The sequence below is a fragment of the Leptidea sinapis genome, chromosome 1 (assembly GCF_905404315.1).
Source record: "Leptidea sinapis chromosome 1, ilLepSina1.1, whole genome shotgun sequence".
Taxonomy (NCBI): Eukaryota; Metazoa; Arthropoda; class Insecta; order Lepidoptera; family Pieridae; genus Leptidea; species Leptidea sinapis.
The window spans coordinates 26,901,111-26,923,198 of record NC_066265.1 but is presented as its reverse complement, the minus strand read 5'-3'; the positions used below and the strand labels follow the sequence as shown (position 1 = coordinate 26,923,198).

The 22,088-nt window shown below is 32.2% G+C and overlaps 1 protein-coding gene across 6 annotated transcripts in view; it reads right to left on the bottom strand.

The window, feature by feature from the left end:
- Nucleotides 1-22,088, bottom strand: part of LOC126969336 (cAMP-specific 3',5'-cyclic phosphodiesterase) — a 607,232-nt gene that overhangs the window by 327,822 nt on the left and 257,322 nt on the right. The window contains exon 1 of one of the 6 annotated variants that reach the window (XM_050814736.1): nt 10,887-11,071. The exons of the other annotated variants lie outside the window; for them this stretch is intronic. The gene's annotated coding sequence lies outside the window, so the exon portion shown is untranslated. Of the gene's footprint in view, nt 1-10,886; nt 11,072-22,088 lie in introns of those variants that run through there. 6 annotated transcript variants of the gene reach the window in all.

The window sequence follows — 22,088 nt, the reverse complement described above, 5'->3', positions numbered from 1 at the left end:
TAGGGAGAATTTTATAATTTATGCTTATTTTATATAACTATTTCACAGATATTTTCGAATACGGTTTTCGCCTTAAAAGGTAATGCATTTAGCAATAAGACCTTTGTCACCTAGCATAATGATATGTATAATAATATTGTAATTACCACTTGTGAATCTTAAAATAAAAATATCAAGATACTCAACAAGACAGAAGCTTAAGTACTCTGATTTTGAAGGCTGATACATGTTATGGAATCGATAAATGAAATCAAAACAGATTTTGTATACACCACGACAGCTATAATGATAATAGTTTAAGTAAAAGCGATTACATTAAAATACCATTAAGTGAAGGAGTTTCCATATTGAAAAATAGTTCAGCAAAATCCAATTTTTCAAATGTTTTAAATGCACTTCGTACAAGTCACTGCTAAAGTAGTTTTATCTCACTACAGTAAGAGATTATTACTTTTACAACTGCTTAAACTTTGCTAGTCATTTTACTAACGCGTTAGTGTTAAAAATATTAAAATAAAGGATAATAATACTATTTTGAGCATTTTTCTTCCAATCATTATCACATATTATCTATTAAAATCATTATTATTATACATTATCCATAATTTGTCTATTCATTACACTTTTACAGCTTCTAGAGATTATTAATTATTATATTTATTATAATTTTATCTTATTTTCTACATTTATGTATGTAACATATTTATAAAAAAAACAATATTACAAATATAAATATAAAAAATAGTGTCCCGCCGGCGTTGGTTCACGACAATTCCGCCGGTGGTTAGGGCGACAGACTGAGGAACTTCCGCACGATGCGAGCCGTTCCCAAAACAGCTTCTTTCTGTAAATGACCCTTAATCCAGTTATTAAGCGAGAGCCACTTGAGATGATGGTCAAAGCTCTTTGCTATAAGACCGTTCACGGAAACGACTATTGGGACAATTATTTTTGAATCAACATCCCACATGTCAGTAACCTCGTGTGCTAGGTCTAGGTACGTCGACAATTTGTCTATATATAATTATTATTATAGATTTTAAGGCCAAATGATATTTTTTTTCAATACTCAGATATAAAGAGAATATAATATATTGTGTATATCATATAAATTCGTTTTGGTTTGTTAAAAATGAAATTGCTTGTGGCGGCGTCGGTTATCTACTTCCTTTAAACATGGTGGAGGGAAGTTATGTCGAAATCTATGAATTTGTCTGTAAAGTGGCGGTACTTGTGATAGCTGTCACCGAAAACCCTGCTATGGGTGATAAATTTAAAGATTTTCCTTAAATATAATAAATTGCTATAAGATTATCGCACTTATTATAAATATCTCTGATTAGATTACAATTATCATCTTTTAGATTTAATAAAGTAACTATGAAATTTTTGTCACTTCGTCTTATTGAAGCACAGCTTATATTGTATGATCTACAAGAATAAATAACTATTGATATCTAGTTTGAAGATGAAGCATTGAGATGGTAAAATTGATTTTGTATCCTAAAAATACTAGGTCGTTGATGACGCGACAGTTAAGCTAATATTGCCAGCTATCATATTAAACACTATTATTATAATGTTTCATGAAGAGATATAGATAATGTTCAGCAATTTTATGGGTAGGTAATCTGGGCCGACCATTTATTCGGTCGCAGCCATTTTTCAATCTGAAGCCGCTTATCCTCGTTGTTTGAGTAGTGCCTGAATCTTCGGGATTCATAGTACGTTTGTCGTTGAATGGATTTTTGATTCATGTTTGTGGAAGTGTCATATGTCGAAAAATATATTCTTTTGAACATAAAATTGTAGGTTATATAGAAGATTCGCTCAATTACAAATTATTTGGTATTTTGAAAGCAAATACTAGAGAATAGAATGTTCAAAGTTAAATGCGTTTTAAGTATCAAATATTTTATTAAAAGCAATATAGAATAAACTATATAAATAAAAATTATCGTATATTGGATGTATCAACCTTTAGAGCTTGAATTCAATGTTTGTGTAAGGATGCTTCGTGAGCGTGATGGTCGTGATTACTGTCATAATTAGTAATCGCATCGAACAAATACAAATTGTTAACTATAACAGATCAAACTGTCACTACAAGCAGCACCCGTGCTCGAATCCCTTCGCACATATATGAGGGAAGGAGACGACCCGGCACACGACGCCGCCACAAGCAATGCTTATTGCAAATTAACGCCAGGTTTGTAGAATATGATATCTATATATATAAAAAAATGAATTGCTGTTTGTTAGTCTCGCTAAAAGTCGGGAACGGCTGGACCGATTTGGCTAATTTTGGTCTTGAATTGTTTGTGGAAGTCCAGGGAAGGTTTAAAAGGTGAATAAATATAAAAGTGTTCGGAATTTAATAAAAGTAACAATTTTGTTTTTCCTTTGATGTGTCCCCCGTCGTCCGATATTGTTTTGTATGGACATATTTTCTATGAGAGAATTTATTGGCGCACGGTCTGACAGTTCTGCTGTAAAACAATTTCATTACAACAACAGGGAGCATATTTTACGAAATAATTCTTGATGTTATGATATATTATTGACAAATTCATAATAAACATTATTTTATTTATTATATACAGAACAACGTGTCGGGTCAACAAGTAATATATAACTTTCTTATTTGACCATAGGCAGTATTATGTATTGTAGCCTTATTTAAAGTTCTCATTATATTCGATAGTTATCTTTTAAACTTCCCGTTGAAGAGTTCACGAAATCTCTAATCCCCTAACTTCACTATGACATTTATTCGAATTCGAAACGCTGACATCAATAAGTATAAGATCAAAGAATTCGTAAGCGAAAGATATTTCAGACTTAAGCCATAATTCTGCGTAGTACGAGAAACGCGAATTTTCTTAGTCAAAGTAAACATTTGTGTACAACCGAGTCAGTACGTAGTTTACGAACGTAAAACATTCAAACAGATTGCACCAAATCAATCGTGCAATTTTAGATCTAGTTTAAACAGCAGATATTTATGTGAAGCGATAAATATGTTGTTTCTCAGCAATAAAATTGAGTGTATTCTGGAAAATAATATGTATGCTTTGCTAATTCGGAAAGGAAATCTTACAAGGTAAATTTGCTTACGTAGGGTCTATCGTTATTTACGTAACGGTCAGTAACAATTAATTCTCCTCGAGTATTTGTAAGGTTTCCAAGAATTTCATTGGCTTCCGCCATAGAGGTTCGTAATCTACTTTTATAAGTATTGAAATAATAGTAATAATGACAGAATATTGAACTTAATTCCAATTAAAAGTCATTTAGATAATATTACTCGCTTTTTATTACCTTTAACTGTATGTATGTTTGTTTGTAACCGACTCATTTCGGCGCAACCTTGATCCACTTTAAACGGCTAGATTTCGTTCAAACTTTGTAGATTTATCTAGGACCTATGACACTACATTAATTTGATAAAATTATACCATTTTTCAATATGCAAAATAAAATTTTTGTTAATTGTATTCAAATATTTATTGCATAGGCTCTGTACATACTGAGGGTATGAATATGTTTGTCACAATTATAATTAAGTAATTCAATGTTACTTCTTTTATAACCTTTTTTAAAAATGTTAGGGTTTATTTATATGTCTATACTTACAGCAATGAATATCAGAACATTAACATAATATTTTAACTTAGCCATTCTAAACATGTCTGCCTATTACAAGCATTCCCATAAAGCCAAGTTACATTTTATTTACTTTTGGTTTTGCAAAATAATTATCTATTAATAATAAAAATAAACATATAAAATAAGCTTATTTTGGTTACATATTGAGTATTGTTTCAATTACACATACTATATGTAATTTTTAAAACGTGATAAAAAATATTAAATTTATTTTAGATATTTTATTTTGTAAATAGTATTCTTAATATAACATCATTTAACATTTCAGCATTTCGCAGGAATCTCACAATATTACATGTTTTTAAATTGTATTTTTTAATTGTTATCAGTACTTTAGTCCCTGTTAATTTCCTTTGCCAATTGTCTATTCATAGATCGACGCACTGACAATCTAATATAGACAACGTGAATTAGATAGAAGAATTAAAATACCCAGAGGTTTTATCTTTTAACTTTGAAGTCTTTAACGTTTATCTGATTGGTAGTTTGATGCTATTTATATTTAAAATAAAACTTTCAGGTAGTAGAAATAGAAATATATTTATTTACGATATGAAGTGACATAATATTTATTTATTTATTTATTTACCACACACAGCAACTATTATTAAAAATATTACCTAATGCGACAGTTACAAACAAACACAGCAAACAACAAACAAATCATACAATCAAACATTACATTACAAATCATATATCACACCAGAAAATACTAAAACTTGAACTATCTACCATAACATACTACATATAACAATACCCTTGGGAGTTCACTCCACGTACACTCAAAAATGTCCACTTTGTTGTGGAGTTCATTTATATGGCGAAGGGCTCTAGCAAGACTCAAGCAGCACATAACTCCCGGGCTGTGTTCCTTCCCGCGCAACAACTTCACCACATACGCTGCAGCTGCTAGAAAAAAATCCCTACGGACGCTCATATTGCAACAACAATTGGTAAACGTCATAAATTTTATTGAAGCAGGCGTTACTTTGCGGAAATCCATAATTATACAAATGATTTCAGTTTTCGTTAGTGTTAATTCCGCCAATATTTGTCTTTAAACAATTCGACACGTGTTTCGCCTCTACACGAGGCATCCTCAGGACGTGTTGTCTCGCCAAAATCTGGCACGAGACTGATTTTTGAAAGGACGTGTTTTCTCGCCAAAATCTGGCACGAGACCCTTACCGTCTGATATTTTATTGTAAAATTCTAATTCTAAGGAGCGCTTAACTCTAGCTAACTTATTGAACAGCACGTACAGTTTATTCTTTCTTCTTGAATTGAATGAATTCAAATCATAATTTTTCTTGAATTCAGTAATATTTCTTCTAACATTCATTATTTATATTTTTTATACAACTTTTTCCGCAGTTAGTCTCTTGGTCGGTTTACCAGTCGGAGGCTCCTTTGCACCGAATGCCGGCTAGATTATGGGTAGCACAACGACGCCTATTTCTGCCGTGAAGCAGTTATGTGTAAGCATTAATTTTTTTCGGTGTGAAGGGCGCCGTAGCTAGTGAAATTACTGGGCAAATGGGACTCTACAACTTATGTCTCAAGGTGACGAGTTCAGTTGTAGTATCGTTCAGAATTTTTGGGTGTTTTAATAATCCTGAGCGGCACTGCATTGTAATGGGTAGAGCGTATCAATTAACATCAGCTGAACGTCCTGTTCGTCTCGTCCCTTATTTTATAAAAAAAATATAAATTCCTCTAATAGCCCTCTTTTGGAGCTTAAAAATACTATGACATGCCGCATATTTCCCCACAATAACAAACCATATGACAAAATGCTTTGGAAGTACGTAAAATAGACCAAACGAGCTGTATTTTCATCAGTCCACTGCCTGATCTTCTTTCAGATACCTAATATATTTTTGAAGTAAAAACTTCTTTAGCGGCGTTGAGCACTTATCTTGGGAGGGTATAAAATGTTAAACTCGCGTCAGGACACGTGGCCTGATAGAAAATTCGTAAGACTGTAGTTGAAATTATAATATAATAATAATATTGACACACTTTTTACACAAATTATCTAGCCCCAAGTTAAGCATATATAGCCTGTGTTATGGGTTACAAGACAACGATATATTTAATACAATATACTTACTTAAACATACATAAATTCATATAAACATACACATAAACATACATAAATACATTTAAACATCCATGACTCGGAAACAAACATACATATTCATCATATAAATGCTTGCACCTACCGGGATTCGAACCCGGGACCTCTAGCTTAGTAGGTAGGATCGCTAACCACTCGGCTATACAGGTCGTCATGGAAGAAACTTGATTTTTCTGAGAGATAAACTTTTTTAATTTAAAATAATTGTAAAAGATATGAAGTGTCAATTTTTTTATGTAATATAATTTGTCATTTTTGCGGACGATATCGCAATAAATTAATATTATATTTTACCATATAAATAAAGCAAATCGTGCGAAATTATTCCCTAACCATTCCAAAATATTCAAAAATGCACAACGTTAATGTTCAAGTTTTCACTTCTGCCGGCAGTACCAGAGTGCAACCCGTTATTTTTTTTTCTACAAAAGACCTTTGAATCCTCGATAATCAAATAGTCATTTTATAACATCAAATCTCGGGTTATTAAATACTTTTCACTAGTTTAATGTAGTGTTATTTTATAATAGCTTATCTCAAATGTTTATCGTATCAATCGAACGTTCAATTTCAAAGTTTCATTTCATGAAAGTGGAACGTTGAAACAAACAATATCCAGACTGTGTATGTTCTTTTGAAGTATTTTCTTATCTCTGTTTGTTGTTAGTAAGCGCGAACTATCACTACAATTTCAAACACCAACATCATTTCCTTTAAACATTAGGTTTAGTTTAAATATTGTTTGTACTATTTGACGGTCGACGAACGATCAAGTTATGTGGAAATTTTAACACATCATTGATTATTTTATGCCGTATGCGTCAGTGTTAAATAACTGGCACTTTTAAAAGAAGGAAAAAGTGCGGTAAATTTGTTGTAACAAAGTCTTTTATATGAAGTTGAACCTACAAATTATGAATTTGAACTACTGATTATAAAACATAAATATAGTGACATTTTAAATATCGTCTTATAAAGGTGTCTGCCAACTGTATAGGTGGCAGACACCGGTATCGTAGCATTGCATTTTTTGTGAGCAATGAAACACAAAAAAACGTGCATTACACGTTTGGTGTGCAAACGTGAAAATAGGTACATGAAAATAGAAGTAAAAAAAATAAATAGTATGCGTGCACACACACACATTCACACACTCACGTTTTTTTGTGAATTTGTGTGTGCATGCGTGTACTTATGTATTTGTAATAGAGAAGACTAGTTTTCAAATAGATGTAATATTACGAATCCCATTTTACATCGCATTTTAAATAAAGATTCAAACTATTTAAGTTATTGCTAAATCTAAGCAAGTTTTATTGTAATAATAAACATTTATATAATGTGCAAATATATCAAGTGAATTAAACAATAATATAAAGAATACTAATTTACTTTGCAAGTTCTTAATAAAGATATAATAATACCTGTGACAGCGCTTTGGCAGCTATTATAGTATTTTATTATCTCATTTTTAAATATTCGTATATATAAATAAAGTATTCATCAACAGTGCAGTTGGATAAATATACCTAATTAGAGTTATTTAAGACCTGCTTCTTAATAACCAAAACAAACTAGATACGGTACATAAACTCCGCATGACTTCATACATTCGTCCCGCAATATTATGTTTAAAACAAAGCAGTGCCACTAAAATTATATTAATATTCATTAGCCTTGGAAAACGGAGCGCATCTTGGAGATAGCCTCGTTACTAAAAGTGCCATGTATAGTTGTCAGAAGATCGTGACATGACTTTAAAGGTACAGAGGGGATGTCAAAGAACTTTATGTTAATCTTGGAAAAAGAAGAAATACAAAACAGGCTGTACATTATTGGTTTATTACTATCCGTAGGGAGCCTGGCTGTAGTTGGAGTTCAGTGGAGATATTTCCCTTTTTTGATACAAGAGGGGGGCCACACACAAAATGCTCATATATTTTATATATTTACTTTATTGGAGACAAAAACAGAAAAAAATGATTAAATATGCATTCAAATAATAACTAATTAAAATAATTACAATTATTGTTCCCTTGGAACCTCTCACTGAAATCGTAGATGTTAAAGATAAAAGCGACATTTGTACATAAAAGTTTATCGCAGCAAAGGTAAGTAAAACTGAGTAAAAGTAAGCTTTATAGCTCACTTTTATTATATTGTAAAACTTGGATATAGAACACAAAATAATAAGATTTAAGTTTGATTAGAACTTTCTATTTTTTAGATTTATAGGTAAATAGGGGGCACAAATCACATGATGGGGAGTGGTGAGGTAACCAAACAAGGACATCCGCAACACGAGTGGTCAAGAGGGAAAGAATGCTCTATTCTTGTGGGTCCCTAAGTCGTATCGGTTCGGGAAAACAGCAGTTAGTAATTGATTCGACAAAAGCTGTGCGCGGCAAGATATTTCTTGCAAGACGCGCGCTTGTAGAATAACCAGACGTATACGTGGTGCGGGTTGAACTTTGAATTTTGATGTCCAGTGGTGAGATTTGGCTGCTGATACTAATCCAAATAACTGCTCAGATCACACTCCGGGATAAAAGTGGTAGTACATGAAGAGAGAATCTTTGGAGTTTGATAAGTGTAATACAAGTAAAACCAACTTAACTAAAAAAATGCTATGTTCCATTTCCTTACCCGGGAAAACTCCATTACTCGAAATTTTAGCCTTCCATAGGTTGAAATAAGTTATTATTACTAGCATTTTTCTATAATTCCTAGAAAATTAGTACGTTTTATCTTGAACATAGCAGTGTTTTTATTTAATTATTATAGTCTAAAGATTACCAGAAATAGTTCCACTCAACTGTCGATCGATTTTGAGGACCGCGACGTTACAGGATAGGCGGTGTTAGTTCTATTATTTTAATTAATATTATGTATATGCTTCGATTAAAGATTGGTCTCCGCTGCGCTCCAACTAGGTACCGCACTACATAAAAACAATAGCTTTTTTATTACGGCAACTATTAGATGCTCGTAGAAGTTCAATTTTCAGAGTAGATACCATAATATATAAAAAAGATGTATGTTTTTTCCTATATATATATATATATATATATATATCGGGAGGTATATTTAATATATATATAAGTGTATACACACAAAAAACCGACCCAAATACTCCTAATCACTGATTCTGACGATAGAAATATTTCTATGTTATTCAATTTTAATATTATACTTTGGCCTCCAAAACGGGTGGACTGTTCTTAATGAAATGGTATCTAAAGCGAGTGATATAGTAAAGTTTGCACGTTTTTATACAAAAATAGGTTTCGAATCGAAATAAAAACTATTCAATCTCTCAAGTTGAATTAAACTCCACTTAGTGCGCAAATTCTAATTAAAATTAGTTCAGTAGTTTAGGAATTTCATCACGGTCGTACAACACGATACGATAAAGACGATATATATAAAGATTTAATAGTTATATTTCGTATTATAAAAGATCGTCTTGATGTAGTATTCACACATAGTTTTTGTTATAACTCCGAGTGCTATAAAGGTTCAGAAAAACAAAATAAATCGCACAAGACGCACTTCACAGCCTCTAGATTCTCCGGAAAATATTAAGTACTTCCTTTTTTGGAAAGCTCAAAATCATCAGTTTTCTTCGAATTTTACTCGTTTTAATATGTGAAGCTCACGTATGTTTGACGTATATATAAAATATTATTTACTTCATCATCCGCCGTAGGTTATAAAAAACAGATTAAAAATAATTTATAGATCATAAATACGTTAAGAATTTGATCCGAATTGATAAATATCAGATCAGCCCGTGGCTATAAAATATGAGTTTTAATATTGCAGCATAATAAAAAAATGTACATCCCGTAGTAATATTTTATTAAGGGCGTACAAATTTACAAGCATCAAAACGTTTTAACCCTTTTATATTTCAATAATGAAGTATTTGCACTGAAATGCCTTGTTGCACAAAGATTTGTAAAGCAAATAATGTTATCAGAACATTTGCAACGGCGACAAATCTTTGTTCGCCGATGCCATTGTGTGAAATAATATTGTATTATGCTAAGTACACAGGATAGTATTACAAAACAAATAGTAATTAACTATTTGTCCACACTGAAAGGGATGCAGCGTTTCCTTTCTCGTGTAGTTCTCTCGAAAAACACCGATAGGTATCATTGCCTTTTTAAGTATACTACTTTTGAAGAGATTCAAACGCGTGTAATGTATTAACATGGTCATCGGAAACTCATGGCGTGACCATTTTGATTGAAGAGTAGATGAAACTTTAAGGTTTATATACAGTGTTAGCTTAAATATGTATATAAATAATTTAATTTTTACAATATTAAACCGCGTAATATATATTAATATAGTCATGGGGATACATGGCGTGACCATGTTGATTGTATACAGTTATGAAAAGACATGCTAAATATTGTTAATCCTAACTATTAATATTCAGTTATACTCACACGCTTTAAAAATTGTATATTTCTTTTCACGTAAGTCAATGAAATCTCTATAATGTGATATGTTTTAGTAAATATATATATTATTTTATTATACTAGTTCACTCGAGGGGATATTTCGCATTGTTGCACATGTTTAATGTACGAAATTAGACTTATATTAACATTTTATTTTAGTATTAATTTACATAATGAGTTTGCACCGTTAATGTTTCAAGATTTTTTGTTAAATCTAAAATTACAAATTGCAATTTTTTTTTGTAAAAATGAAGAAGAAAAAGGTACTTACTAGAATTATTAAATGAATTATCAAAAATAAAATAAATAGTTAAATATACCTCCCGATATATTTTAAAATTCCCTCCTAATAGTTATGTAATATGTCATTCATGTCACAGTTTTTATTCAATAATTACTCATTTGTCTTTAAATCTATGCTTACCAAGGTCGAAATCGAATCGTGTCCGTAAACAAAAACCGGATTATGGAATCGTATTAATAAAACGCACTTATCGACTTAATTGACGCTGCAATTTTATAAATACGTTCCAACCTTGCTCCTTCCTGCTAAAAAAAGACACATCCAAATACAATCACACTACACAGCACGTGGTGATTACCGGTTGTAAGAACAATGACTTCTAAATACGCACAAAATTGTCTTTTGTGATCTCAAGGTTGCATTTTAACAACACACTCCATTGACGTGTCGAACTGAATCAATTTGTACGCTCATAAAAAAAAGGGAGCAGTGTAATTGCTAAGCGATAAGGTATGCACAAAAGTTCGTAGACATACGCCTCCTACGGTGGAAGGGACGCGCCGTAGGAGGCAGCGCGCTCAATCGCGGTTAGGTGAATACTGTATGAGGTAGCTGGGAAGTAGTCGTTCGACGGTTCGCGCGAGGCACAAGCGAGCGATTCTGGTGTCCAGTCGTGTGAAGCGGACATGGGCCTACACCAGCACTCATCGGTTCGCTTACGAGCAAACTCACCGACCTGAATTATCCCCCGTGCGTTAATAACATTCATTTCATCCTGACCGAAGCGTGACGCCTCCTCGCGTCGTCTAACTCCATGACCTATAAGAACTTCTCTCATACTTAAGACCACATTTTAATAACTATACTCTGTTTCATATATATTTTATTTAATAAAATGCTAGCAAAATGCCTATATTTATTTACGGTATGTGTGGATTGATGCGTCTTCTGTACTCAATAACTCTTGTGTTTATAATTATTGATTTACTTTATGATTTACTCATGTAAGCCTTTCAGTTTTTGACGTTTGTGTATTTTTTTTGCGACACTTTGCATATATTGTAATTGAAATTATTTGTGAATTACATTAAAAATAAGAACTTGTAACACCTAATCTGTTTTGAAAAGATCAACCTTTGAGTTTCTTGCTCACGTTCTCTTCTCTGAGGAAACCTGCTTTCCGAATGTGCTGTATGATTGTGTAATTACATTGTTATATATTGATTTACCTATGAAATAAAAAAATATTTGATTTGATTTTGATTTGGTTTATTATATTTATTAAGCGAGCGTAAATTTAGATGGACCTTATATTAGGCTGATTAATGATCTAAAGTTGTCTCATAATTTTATTGAATATTATAAAACAACCCAATAATTAGTACAATTAATAAACTTTAAGGTTTTTGTGCGTAATTTTATACGTTATATAATTTTGATATTTTCTTTATGTCTATATTGTTTCCGTAATATCTTTTTTTATGTACATCGTGTGTGAACTGATGAATGAATACTATAAAATTAAAGGCTTTTATTGATTTTATTTATTAATTTAAGTACATTTTCTTTTAACTTATGCGTGTAAATCATGAAGTTTAAGTATTTTTGTTGGATCACTTCATTTATATTGTAGTAGCTGACCCGACAGACGCTGTTCTGTTAATAATAAAAAAACTCCTGCGAGTGGAATTTCGTAAGATCCGCTCTTAGCTGACCTCTACCCGGCGAAAGGAATATTCCTACCAAATTTCAAGTCTCTACCGGCTTATGGTTCCAGAGATATTGTGATGAGTGACTATATACGTGGAAATCTCTTATATATATATATATTAGAATAATTTATAAAATGGTGATTTATTGGTGTTATTGAAGCTCAACCATTACCGAAGTGGTAAATTAATGTGAATAACTTTTGACATTCATGAGTATTATTTCTCAATTCAACTTTATTGAATAAATCTAATTTGATTTGATTTTAAAACATAAATTAGTTTTGATTTATATAAAACACAATATTATATGTTATACGTATATTCTATATGTTTTATATTACTGATAAATCGTATGTACCTTGTGACGCCGTTTAACAATGGGTGATAAGTGATAACTACTCAGCCATAATTAAACTTAAGCGCTTAGTTTAATTTAAATTGTGTGGTCAAGTAATAATAAAATATAATATTCTAATTATTTTATAATAATTTATTTCGAATTGAATATTACTGATTTAATTAAAAAAGGGTGTAAAAAACCGGTTTTTAATTTAGTGAGATAAAGATTTAATTTAAATTCGAGCTGAATATATTTTATTTTTATGTTAATTTTAATGAATTTATAACACCGTGAATATTTAAATAAATGTTGAACTTATATGCTAGTAATATTTAAATATTAGATCATTATATTTCACTACTTTATTTAACATATAACTTTACTTTTATTATTTATTCTTCATAATATATAATTTGAATTATACTGCTTATTACATATTCCCGTGTGTTTTATTATAATATTATAGACTGGTTGGGGGGTACTTACAAGGATTCAAATTCTAAAATTAAATAATTAAACAATATGTTATTTTTTTTTAAAGTCATACCCTCACTTCTCTGATTAATACACAAATAAAATTTGAAAAACAAAATTTTATAACGAGGCGGTAGTCGAACGGTTAGCTCAGTTGGTCAGAGCACCGGCATGGAACGCCGGAGGTCGTGGGTTCGAATCCCTCATCGTTCATAAAATTTTGTTTTTCAAATTTTATTTGTGTATTAAATTTATTCAAAATTGGATTTAAATCCCTTAATGGTTGAATCCGATAATTATAATGAATTTTATTCTGCAATTTTTAACAAGGCGGTCAAATTGTAAGTAGAGGTATTTAGTGAGTATTACATGTGTGGATGAATATTCTTTTTTGTTATTTGCTTTTCGTTCTCGCGACAGGCTTCGCCATGCTAACTTAAATGTCATTGCTTGTGGCGGCGACGTGGGGCGGGTCGGCCCCTTCTCTAAATATGGTTGAGAGTACCGTAACGCACCCTATTCCCTCACCAAGTTCTGATCCTTATTTTGTATAAACAAAATATTATAAGATGGTTAATTTTGCATGGTCCTATAACTTCTTTCGACAGCTTTCTGATCCTAATATAATAAGCAATCTATTACTACACATAAAATAATACGCATTGACAGAACGCTACGCGAGCGCCAAAATCACGCCGATCTGAGGCATACCGCGCGATCAGAGTTTCCCGAAACGGAAAGACTAGTTGACCGTACATGAAATTCGTCTCGAATAAAACGAATGACGCGCGCCTAGGCTTATATAAACACGTCGATACCACCAATGCTTGTCATCGCTTCCACGATGATGTCTCCAGTCATCCCTTCCAAGATGACGTCTCCTTATTAAGCAGCACAAGCACAAGCACAGCAGTTAAAGTAAAACAAGGTGAGTCGAATCTATATCAGTTCATTGTCTTATCTATTTAACAGCGTAAACTGCAGAACTGAGCATATCAGCCAATCCTTCAATACGGCCTTCCATTGAAATTTGGAATTAAGAGTAATAGATACCAAGAAATATAGCAAAGTTTTGTAGTTTCGTTTCATATTTTTATTTCTAACGTGGGGAACAAAAATTTTAAGAGACTTCAAAAAGTAGGAGGTTCTCAATTCGACGGTATTTTTTTTTATGTTTGTTACCTCAAACTTTAGATTGGGTGAACCAATTTTGATAATTCTTTTTTTATTTGAAAGCTGGTGCTTCCCGAGTAGTTTGTTATTGTAATTTGGTCCAAATCTGACAGTGGAATCCATGAGAAAATCATAAAAGTCTTAAATTTTGCTATACATACGTAAAGCAAAGTGGATGATAAATTTACGAATAACTCAATATCGCGCCATCCGATTTCGATGATTATTTTTTTATTGGAAAGGATGTACTTCAAAGATAGTTTGGTGAGAGTTTGGTTTGGTTCTGTTAACAGTATCCATGACAAAGTAACGAAACACTGTCTGTAATCAAATTGCAAAGTACTCACGTTCATTGCTGCATTGAAAAAATTTGTATATTTACACAAATTTAGACAAATTGTTAGTTATTGTACTTCAAATTCACTAAAAAATCATAAAATAAAAAAAAATAACAAAAAAAACAACTGCCTTCAAAAACACTATTCCAAAACAATAGATATAATGTGCACTAAAAAGTATAAAAATAATTGCGTATTTTTATACAATCTAATTAATTAATTTTATTCTAGTTACGATTATTGTAATTTTTGGAGTTGGTGTCATCCATGATAGGTTTTTTACTATATACATAGTTATAGGTGAGACCATGAGATGTGCTTGAGTCGTGAGGAGGCGAGAGGCGCGAGCGGGTTGCGGCGGAAGGACACCGATTCCAAAAATAACAATAATCGTAATTAGAATAATATTAATTAATTAGATTTTATAAAAATACGCAATTATTTTTATACTTTTTAGTGCACATTATATCTATTGTTTTGGAATAGTGTTTTTGAAGGCGGTTGTTTTTTTTTGTTAAAAATTTATATATTTGATTTTGTTGGTATATTTATTTAAAATAAAATTTTGTCATAAAGTTGAGTCTTATAAATGACTTGTAATGAAACGTATTTTACTTAACTTTTGTTGTTGTTAAAGTCGGAATCAGGTTAATTAATTAATCGGGTTAATCTGATTAAAAAAGATCGAAAACACACAATACTAATTATTAAGTTTAGCATTAGTGCGGGACTTCGTCCATATTAGACCTTGTACAAATGCAAATAAAGGCGTCGAAAAAAAAGTCAGATAAAAATCATTCCTTCTTTTTATTTACGTAGCCATACAAACCAAGTCTTTCTCTGTCTTTCGTTGTTGTTCGTATATATGGACCCGGGCTAAAATTAGTATAGCGCTCCTTCAGTGCAATTGAAAATTTCAGGTTAAGAGTATTTTATCCTTTTCCATACCTCGTAGTTTGTGGGAAATTCATCAATAATGGTCGATTAGTTAAGGCGTGAAAACATAATAAATAAACAAACAATAGTTGTACCATCCAAGACAGGTTCGTAACAACATACACAGGTGAGATGTGCTTGAGTCGTGAGGAGACGAGAGGCGAGTGCGGGTCGCGGCGGAAGGACATCGATTCCATTATATCTATTGTTTTGTAATAGTGTTTTTGAAGTCGCTTGTTTAATTGTTAATTTGTTTTATAGTGTAATAAAGTGTGTTCATTTATACAATTTTAATATTTATAAAGATACGCCAACAAGCTTAAGCAAAACATGAAAATACAGTATGAACGGAATAGTTTCGTTATAGGTATGTTTAGCTCTTGTTGTATTAAATAAAAAAAACAAGAAAAAGGAGTTTAGGGAAGTATACATTTATTGTAATTAAACTATTTAGCAATAGAATAGACTCTAAAATTCCAAACATCCCCAAATATTTCCATTAATTCAAAATTATCATGAAGCGTTTTATTAAATAATCTAATAGTGCTGTGTCATGATGGATGATGATCCATTACATTGGTTCTCGGAGTGACAAGAAGAAATAATTATTGATGATTATAAAGTCCTGGATTGTCCTTTATATAAGTATATAAATCCAGTGTCCTGATGTTTTTTTCCAGAGAACTCCTAAGCTAATGAACGGATTTTAATAGGATAGTTTTTATTTCAATTTGGGACCGATAATTATTTTATTTACAATATTTGTTTTATATCTTCTATGAGAGAATTTATTGACGCATGGTTTGACAGTTCTGCTGTGTATCAATTTCATTATAACAACAGGGAGCATATTTTAGGAAATAATTTTTGATACACGGACTAGTAAACAAATAAGGACTCCGTGTCACCTTACATAACACATAACTAACGTGTTCACGCAACAACAACACATCACACACTACTACAGGCCGATAGGCGGCCAGTATGAGAATTGTCATCGTCTGTGACAGATCAGTTTGCGTTTCAATAAAATATTTTAAAAATGCCGTCGCGCGTTGTGAAAAAGTGTAAAAACTATACTTTATAAGTGTTTGTGACCATATATGATTATTTAAGGGAGAAAAAATTGTGTATCTAGTATCCCCCGTAACCGCACACACACTAGCATAACGGTGCTTCACTTGCTAATATCATGGCTCGGAGTCCTTCTTTATTTACTCGTCCGTGTTTTGATGTTATGAAATATTACTGACAAATTCATAAATAGAAATTTTTTATTTATTTTGTACAAAATAACGTCTGTCGGGTCAGCCGTCACTTAGTTATATTATAAGGACCTGGTTGGCCAATAGGCCTCGATAAGGGTTAAAGCATTAACAATTTACTTAGATTATTTTCTGCCGTGAAGCAGTAATAAGTAAACATTATTGTGTTTCGGTCTGAAGGGCGCCGTAGCTAGTGAAATTACTGGGCAAATGAGACTTAACATCTTATGTCTGAAGGTGACGAGCGCAATTGTAGTGCCGCTCAGCTTTGGGTTTTTCAAGAATCCTGAGCGGCACTGCATTGTAATGAGCAGGGTGGATCAATTACCATCAGCTGAACGTCCTGCTCGTCTCGTCCCTTATTTTCATTAAAAAATAATGGGTTTCCTTACAAACATCACTAAGATACTTTATAGCAATCATTTATATGATGAATGAGAATGTTTGCTTCCGAGTTGTGGCTGTTTATATGTATTTATGTATGTTTAATTAAGAATATTGTATAATATATATCATTGTCTTGCACCCATAGTACAGGCTAAGTTTGGGGCAAGATAATTTGTGTGTAAAGTGTGTCAATATAATTATTAATAAACTTGAAAAGGAAACCAAATAAGGCATTACAAACGATATAATCCCATCAAATCTATGAAATCATATAATTTCATTCCAGTTCAGTGAACAAAGTTGATTAATTTCCTAACATAAACATCGTGTGACGTTGACAAATTTTCGATTCAAATTTGCTTACAATATCCAACATTAATATAAATTTATCTATACTTACATTGAACTGAGAGAGGGGGCTTAGTAAATTTGTTTATATGTAGATAGAACAACTAATACTAGGCAAAAGTGGGCGTACTCAAGCCAGTCTCGACCAATGTGTAACGTTGACGTGTTCTGTTAAACTTTGCTAATAATTGAAACGAAAATGGATTGCGTAGTAAAATTTTGTAAAAATAATACTATAAGAAATAAGAGATACACTGGGATCACATATCATCAGCGAGTATTTTGTATTTTATTAATTTCAATGTTAAATAACACGAAGCGTACCTTACAAAATTTGAAAGATGCCATTGAGTGTCAAGATGCCACACACATAAGCATCTAATAGTTGCCGTAATAAAAAGGCTATTGTTCTTAGGTAGTGCGGTATCTAATTATAGCGCAACGGAGACGAATCCTTAACCTAAGCATTGCACCTACAACTACGAAAACTCTTTCCCTATTTGACATAACTAGCATTTCATATAAATAAAGGATAAACTAACATACTAACATATTCCAGAAACAGATTCTTACATTAATTTTTTGCTAAAATAATAACGTAACCTTAGATTAAGGATTGGTCTCCGACTGGATACCGCACTAGAACAATAGTTTTTTTATTACGGCAACTATTAGAAGCTAGTGTGCGTGGCATCTTGACACTCAATGGCATCTTTCAAATTTTGTTACATGCCCTTCGTGCTATGTCACGTGCTAGTATGCGTGAAAAGTTTGAAAATTCAAAATATAGTGTTTTATTAATAAAAGTTTAAACTTTTACCAGTTTTTAGAGCTCCAAGAGCTCAAAAACATAGAACAGCTAACTCTTTGAGCTCGAAGAGCCCAAAACAACACAAATTAGCTAAAATTCGTCGGAAGTAGTAGAATTCGAAGCGTTTAGGTACGGAATTAGCGGGAAATTGCAGGGATGTCCTTTAGGGTTAACCGTTTTCGTGGTTTTTATTTCTTAAATCTAGGTAAATTTTAGTCAAGATGCTATTTTTGTTTCCTCTATAACTTACTATATGCTTCATCTGCATTTCACCCCTTAACGCTGTGAACTTACCTGTAACAAAAAATGAAACGTTATTAATTTTTACTAGTAAATATACTTAATTTAAAACACCCAAACTGGGATTGACAACAGTGCTTCACAAACTGCAGCGTTCGATAAATGGTTTGTTCGCACACTTGAACACATCGTTTATAATAAAAACATTTATATGCATTAATTCTGCAAATAAGACAATAGATACTATTATGCGCAATTATATAATTACTTTGGATCAACCTCAGATGTCAATATGTAGGAGGTATTACTACGTCTTTAACTTTAACATGATAACATTGATTACGTAATCAAATGCGAATGTATTATACTCGTATACAGGATGGTTTTTTGAGAAGTGCGGTGATGCCCAAGTTGGAAACTACGAGTATTAGAGAAAAGTTGTGAAAGGAGTCATGCCCTTTCATTTTAAGTAATACAGTTATTTGCAAAGATCAGCAACAAAGCCATGATGTAATTTTTTTTTGAAAAATCATTCTGGTCGATTTCCATCAAAAGTTCAAGAAATTTTAAAAATTAAATATGCCTGATTATTTTCTTATAGATTGAGGGCATGACTCCTTTTACGACTTTTCTTTTGCAACTGTCCATCCTGTATAAGTATACAGGATGGTATTTAAATATAAATAATATATATTTAAATATTACTATTGGCGTTTCTTAGAAAATTTTATTTAATCTTTTATGGAACGATTATTGGCAAATCCATTGCAAGAATATTTGAAAATATTTTAAATAAAAAATTACAGTCATAAATAAACCTAAAACGATATAACATTTCGTATGTGAATACACATATGCCAAGCCCAACCCTAAGCTTATTGGCAAGGGTTGATAAATATAGCCTTTTCAGGGACCCAGTTGGACATTATTAGCCGACGTAAAATAATCGCATAAAAAAGACAAATTAAATTTACAAATGTCAACCCTGGGACGTAGTTCAACCATAATTCATACAATTTAACTGAGAAAATCATTAATGTTTTATACTATGCAAATTTATTTATAAAGATTTATTAAGTAACTTAACTTAATAACATTAATATACTCAAGTTATATTATATTATTGTGGGTATCTGGTATAAGGTATACGGTATGGTATGGGTATAGGTATGGTATAAGGTATGGTATGGGTATAGCAAAAACATACAGACAAAAATTAATTGTGTCCTATCATTGTCTTGAGTAGTTCAGTTATTTTCACAGTATTAAGTTATACAGCATTATGCTTTGGGAGAAGTGGAAATCAATTAAGACGAAGGGCTAAAAAGTAAATACTTTGACTCTTTCATCTCAATACATCCTAATCATTATAATCTATGCAACTGAAGATTAACAATTGTTTTTAAAAATAGTCAGAAAAACATAATATAGGGCAATTTCTTCCGATACAGTAAAGTCCAAAAGTCATATATACCTAAGTGTATGGGTCTAGATGCAGCAGCAATGGATTTAGATAAACTGTCATATTAAGCGAATTAATTAATATTATTCGTATTATTTAAAAATTTATACATATTGATATCTTTTTAATGCTCGTCCATTTGTAGATAATGTTGGTAGCTGAAGTATGATACAATTAGTCTAGTCGTAATGTTGTCTAAATATCGTAGAAATACAACATTAATAGTTGCCATATTGTAGATGGTTGTTTGCCACATTTAAATTGGTAAGTAAAAAATTGGTAAGTTCACGAAAATTTAAACTAATATTGAAATCTACACTTAAAATCATCAGTTACTTTTCCTATCCTTTACCCATATAGACCTTTGTATGTGGAAATAATTGCGGTTTCAAAATTGACCAATATTTTTTTGATTGGGAGAAATATAAATTGTTTGTTACTTTTGAGTGATATGCCTCACTTCTAGGATTAAATAAACATAAAATTTTAATTTGTATCTAAATTTATGAACGATGCGGGACTCAAACCCGCGCCACTGGGGTTCCGTCCGAGCACTTTTACCAACTGAACGAACCGTCCAAGTGACGCATCGACCAGAAATCTTGGTATGTCTTGTTCAATTCTTAGATTCCCCGATATGTGCGGGTTCGAGTACATTTTGGTACAACTTAAATTTGTATGAAATAAATTGCTACGAAAACAATTTTTAACATGTTATGTCGATAGCCGCGGTCACAAAGTCAGTCATATCATTCACATGAATCACTCCGGTGATTTATTTGACACAAATAAATCACAGGCGTGAGCCCGCAGATTTTGACAGTGCAAAGTATACATTGTCAAGCTCTTAATTTGTTCGATAAAGATTAAAGTTAGGGACTCGAATTTGGGTGTCGTAAGAGTTACGGCGCGCGTTTTTTGATTTTCTTTTATGAGAATAAGGGACGAGACGAACAGGACGTTCAACTGATTTGATACGCTCTGCCTATTAAAATGCAGTGCTGCGCAAGATTATTAAAAAACACAAAATCTGAGCGCACTACAACTGCGCTCGCTGCTACCTTGAGACATAAGATGTTAATTCTCATTTGCCCAGTAATTTACTACGGCGCCTTTCAGACCGAAACCCAATAATGCTTACACATTACTACTTCATGGCAGAAAAAGGCGCCATTGTGGTACCCATAATTAGCCCGGCATCCTGTGCAAAGGAGACTTTCACTGGTAAATGCCCTAAGTCGCCTCTTATGACACCCTTGGGACTGGTACTTCCCTATTCCTTTATGCCCCGGGGAAACAAAGAGCCAAAGGTGACTGGGGTGCTCGTGCATCGTAAAATTTCACTCACAAAATTTTTCCCTTACATGCTGAGAGAAGTATACTTCGAGAGCTAGGAAGCTTGCTTTGCCGACGCTGTGACCGGTAAACGGATCATGCGTTCTTCGTTCCTCGCGTGGGCAAACAGCATTAATCCCCTTAAAGGGTCCGTTTGTTAGCCGTAAAAAATGTCCAACAATACAAATGACAAATGTGAGTTACAATGTCATTTATCATTCTTCACAGAATATTTAAAATTAAACACGATTTATGGATAACATACATAAATATATCGCACGCAAAAATACACGTTAGCGCTTTTTTATATCTCAAAAAGGATAAAAAAGATCCCTTATTGTATAAATATGTGGTTTTTTTTGGAACAGTGTACGGGTTTCTACGGGGATATTATTTTTCTTATAGAAAGAATGATAACAACTTTACAAGGTACAGGTATATCTATGAATAAATATTTATAAACTAATAAAGTAAATAAGCCATCTGGAAAAAGTATTTTATAATCATGAAGCATTTTGTATTTATCACGCATATTAAACCCGTACCGAAAGCCCACAGCACAGTGAAAATGACACAGAATTTCAAAATGGAAGAGTTAGCAACTGTGGAGTTTGGGTGCTGCGCGTATCGACCGGCAGTGACGTAATAGCAGTCTGGGTGCTGAGATGGCATGGACCAAACACAAAGGTTCAACTTTTCAACGAACATTTTAACTATTTTAACTTTGCCAGACCCTTTA